This window comes from Lithobates pipiens, unplaced genomic scaffold (genome assembly GCF_037356315.1).
Source record: "Lithobates pipiens isolate NorthernLeopardFrog02 unplaced genomic scaffold, aLitPip1_a1.2 Scaffold_18, whole genome shotgun sequence".
Classification (NCBI taxonomy): Eukaryota; Metazoa; Chordata; class Amphibia; order Anura; family Ranidae; genus Lithobates; species Lithobates pipiens.
Window position 1 is genome coordinate 300,452,258 of NW_027507758.1, and position 5,433 is coordinate 300,457,690.

Consider the following 5,433-nt stretch of genomic DNA (forward strand, 5'->3'; position numbering starts at 1 on the left):
ATTAACCACTTGCCGCCCGCCATATAGCAGAATGACGGTGGCAAAGTGTTTCAATATCCTGACTGGACGTCCATATGACGTCCCCGGGATATTAAGCAACTGCACGCCCCCAGGGGAACTCATCGCGGCGATCGGTGGTGCGGTATGTCAGACTGACACACCACAACTACGATCTCGGTAAAGAGTCTCCGACCGAGACTCTTTATCACGTGATCAGCCGTGTCCAATCACGGCTGATCACAGTGTAAATAGTAAGATCCGGTGATCGGCTTTTCCACACTCGCATCTGTCAGACGCGAGTAGAGGAGAGCCGATCGTCTGCACCTCTGACAGGGAGGGTCTCTGCTGATCGATTATCAGTGCAGCCCCCTCCCCCCCCGAGGATGCCCACACTGGACCACCAGGGATGCCAGCTGAACCGCCAGGGAAGCCCAGCACCAGGTATGCCACCCTAGACCACCAGTGATGCCAGTCAGTGCCCACAATGGATGCCAGTCAGTGCCCACAATGGATGCTAATCAGTTCCCACAATGTGCATCACTGATTGGCATGCATTATTGTTTAGCACTGATTGGCATCCATCAGTACAATACTTTACACTACAATGCCACCTATCAGTGCTCATCTGTGCTGCCTATCAATGCCCATTCATGCCACCTATCAGTGCCCATCTGTGCCGTCTATCCATGCTCATCCGTGCCGCCTATCCATACCCATCCATGCTGCCTATTCATGCCCATCCGTGCCGCCTATCCATGCCAATCCATGCCGCCTATCAGTGCCTATTTGTGCCACCTATCAGTGCCCATCAGTGCTGCCTATCAGTGCTGCCTATCAGTGCCCATCAATGCCGCCTCATCAGTGCCACTTCATTGGTGCCACCTCATCGGTGCCCATTAGTGCCGCCTTATCAGTGCAGCCCCATCAGTGCCCATCAGTGAAGGAAAAAATGTACTTATTTACAAAGATTTGTAACTGAAACAAAAAATAATAATTTTTTTTGTTTAGCAGAAAATAAAAATCCCAGAGGCAATCAAATACCACCAAAAGAAAGCTCCATTTGTGGGAACAAAATGATAAAAAAAATTGTTTGGGTACAGTGTAGCATGACCACGCAATTGTCATTCAAAATGCGACAGCACTGAAAGCTGAAAATTGGTCTGGGCAGGAAGGTGTATAAGTGCCCTGTATTGAAGTGGTTAATGTTTGGCATGGGCATCAGACAGGCAGGGAGAGAAGAACAAGCAGATAGGTCTTCAGCTAAGCAATGCCTTAGCCACTCCTCACCACCGGAGCTTTTTGCTTTTTCCAGGAGCTGACGAAGGAAAGACTCCATGCTGACGAGCGGTACACAGGAGCGCAGACCAGTCCTATTCAGGTAGCTGGCAGCTGTGGCAGCACCTGGCTTTCTATAAGCAGTCAGAAGGCGCAAAGAAACAGCCTGCCAAATTCCTCCAATGGCGGCTTCTTGCTAAGGGAGAATGCACCAATAGCACCTGCCAAGAGAAGGTAGAGAACAGCACAGGCAAAGAGCCCTTTGCCCTGTCCCATGGGGGCCCCAATATAATGCCACGGACCCACCAATATAATAAATGTTTTCTTGGGGTGTAATACCCCTTTATCACGGTTAGCACATTTAGGAAAATTGAAGATTTGTTTGTACAATTTTTAGGACCTTTGTAAAGCTTGAATAACTACTAAACAGGCCAAGGAAGTACTATCTTTGGCCAGTCATTTAGATGCAAAATTGCCTCACGGACATACTTCAGTCACTTGAATTAACATTTAAATCTGCTGTTTGTTCAAGTAGGAACAAAACAGGCTAGATATATTTCCAAATCAAGACTTACCGTAAGCTGAAAACACACTATACAATTTTCGGTAGATTTTTTCCTTTAGATTTACCAAAACCATATAATATGAGGTCAAACCTTAAGAGTCTCAATTTGTATGCAATCAGGCAGGCCCTTGCACTACATGATTTTGGTAAATCTAAAGGAAATCAGGCAACAAAAGTTGTATAGTGTGTATGGGGTCTAATTGTTTGGTTGCAAAATCCTGTCAGCAGTGGTCCTTCCCTGAAAGATTTATCACTGTCTAGGTTAGCTGTTGTGGAGAAGGGAGAAAATAAATTACTCTAACCAGTACTGGGGGCAAAATCTTTTGTAGCTATGCATGGTAGCCAATCAGCTGCTAACTTCAGCTTGTTCAATTAAGCTTTGAGAAAAAAAAAACCTTGGAAGCTGATTGGTTTCTATGCAGAGCTGCACCAGATTTTGTACTCTCCAGTTTTAGTAAATCAATCCAAAATTTCTGTGGAATTTTTAATTCTTCGGCCGTCATTCCACAATGCAGGACATGAGGAATGAAGAATCCTAATTAATGTTGCACCTGGTGGCTGACAAGCTGTATCTGGTGGCTGACAAGTTGTATTTAGGTGCTGACAAACTGCACCTGGGGGCTGACAAGTTGCATCTGGGGGCTGACAAGTTGCATCTGGGGACTGACAAGTGGCACCTGGGGACTGACAAGCGGCACCTGGTGGCTGACAAGCTGCATCTGGTGGTCGACAAGCTGATTCTGGTGGCTGACAAGCTACATCTGGTGACTGACAAGCTGCACCTGGTGGTTGACAAGCTGTATCTGGTGGTTGACAAGCTGTATCTGGTGGTTGACAAGCTGCACCTGGTGGCTGACGTGCTGAACCTAGGTGTTGACAAGCTGCATCTGGTGGCTGACAAATTGTATCTGGTGGTTGAAAAGCTGCACCTGGGGGCTGACAAGCTGCATCTGGTGGTTGACAAGCTGCACCTGGTTGTTGACAAGCTGCACCTGGTGGTTGACAAGCTGCACCTGGTGGCTGATATGCTGCACCTAGTGGTTGACAAGCTGCACCTGGTGGCTGACAAGTTGTATCTGGTGGTTGACAAGCTGCACCTGGGGGCTGACAAGTTGCACCCGATGGTTGACAAGCTCATTCTGGGGCCTGACAAGATGCATCTGGTGGTTGACAAGCTGCCCCTGGGGGCTGACAAGTTGCATCTGGTGGTTGACAAGTTGTATCTGGTGGCTGATATGCTGCACCTAGTGGTTGACAAGCTGCACCTGGTAGCTGACAAACTGCAGCTGGTGGTTGACAAGCTGCATCTGGTGGTTGACAAGCTGCATCTGGTGGCTGACAAGCTGCACCTGGTGGCTGACATGCTGCACCTAGGTGTTGACAAGCTGCATCTGATGGCTGACAAGTTGTATCTGGTGGTTAAAAAGCTGCACCTGGTGGCTGACAAGCTGTATCTGGTGGTTGACAAGCTGCACCTGGTGGTTGACAAGCTGCACCTGATGGCTGATATGCTGCACCTAGTGGTTGACAAGCTGCACCTGGTGGCTGACAAGTTGTATCTGGTGGTTGACAAGTTGCACCTGGGGGCTGACAAGTTGCACCCGATGGTTGACAAGCTCATCCTGGGGGCTGACAAGAAGCATCTGGTGGTTGACAAGCTGCACCCGATGGTTGACAAGCTCATTCTGGGGGCTGACAAGATGCATCTGGTGGTTGACAAGCTGACAAGTTGCATCTGGTGGTTGACAAGTTGTATCTGGTGGTTGACAAGCTGCACCTGGTGCCTGATATGCTGCACCTAGTGGTTGACAAGTTGCACCTGGTGGCTGATATGCTGCACCTAGTGGTTGACAAGCTGCACCTGGTGGCTGATATGCTGCATCTAGTGGTTGACAAGCTGCAGCTGGTGGCTGACAAGTTGTATCTGGTGGTTGACAAGCTGCACCTGGGGGCTGACAAGTTGCACCCGATGGTTGACAAGCGCATTCTGGGGGCTGACAAGTTGCACCCGATGGTTGACAAGCGCATTCTGGGGGCTGACAAGATGCATCTGGTGGTTGACAAGCTGCACCTGGTGGCTGACAAGTTGTATCTGGTGGTTGACAAGCTGCACCTGGTGGCTGACAAGTTGCATCTGGTGGTTGACAAGTTGTATCTGGTGGCTGACAAGCTACATCTGGTGACTGACAAGCTGCACCTGGTGGTTGACAAGCTGTATCTGGTGGTTGACAAGCTGCACCTGGTGGCTGACATGCTGCACCTAGGTGTTGACAAGCTGCATCTGGTGGCTGACAAATTGTATCTGGTGGTTGAAAAGCTGCACATGGGGGCTGACAAGCTGCATCTGGTGGTTGACAAGCTGCACCTGGTGGTTGACAAGCTGCACCTGGTGGCTGATATGCTGCACCTAGTGGTTGACAAGCTGCACCTGGTGGCTGACAAGTTGTATCTGGTGGTTGACAAGCTGCACCTGGGGGCTGACAAGCTCATTCTGGGGCCTGACAAGATGCATCTGGTGGTTGACAAGCTGCCCCTGGGGGCTGACAAGTTGCATCTGATGGTTGACAAGTTGTATCTGGTGGTTGACAAGCTGCACCTGGTGGCTGATATGCTGCACCTAGTGGTTGACAAGCTGCACCTGGTAGCTGACAAGCTGCAGCTGGTGGTTGACAAGCTGCATCTGGTGGTTGACAAGCTGCACCTGGTGGTTGACAAGCTGTACCTGGTGACTGACAAGCTGCACCTGGTGGCTGACATGCTGCACCTGGTGGCTGACATGCTGCACCTAGGTGTTGACAAGCTGCATCTGATGGCTGACAAGTTGTATCTGGTGGTTGAAAAGCTGCACCTGGGGGCTGACAAGCTGTACCTGGGGGCTGACAAGCTGTATCTGGTGGTTGACAAGCTGCACCTGGTGGTTGACAAGCTGCACCTGGTGGCTGATATGCTGCACCTAGTGGTTGACAAGCTGCACCTGGTGGCTGACAAGTTGTATCTGGTGGTTGACAAGTTGTATCTGGTGGTTGACAAGCTGCACCTGGGGGCTGACAAGTTGCACCCGATGGTTGACAAGCTCATTCTGGGGGCTGACAAGATGCATCTGGTGGTTGACAAGCTGCACCCGATGGTTGACAAGCTCATTCTGGGGGCTGACAAGATGCATCTGGTGGTTGACAAGCTGACAAGTTGCATCTGGTGGTTGACAAGTTGTATCTGGTGGTTGACAAGCTGCACCTGGTGGCTGATATGCTGCACCTAGTGGTTGACAAGCTGCACCTGGTGGCTGATATGCTGTACCTAGTGGTTGACAAGCTGCACCTGGTGGCTGATATGCTGCACCTAGTGGTTGACAAGCTGCACCTGGTAGCTGACAAGCTGCAGCTGGTGGCTGACAAGTTGTATCTGGTGGTTGACAAGCTGCACCTGGGGGCTGACAAGTTGCACCCGATGGTTGACAAGCTCATTCTGGGGGCTGACAAGATGCATCTGGTGGTTGACAAGCTGCATCTGGTGGTTGACAAGCTGCATCTGGTGGTTGACAAGCTGCACCTGGTGGTTGACAAGTTGCATCTGGTGGTTGACAAGTTGCATCT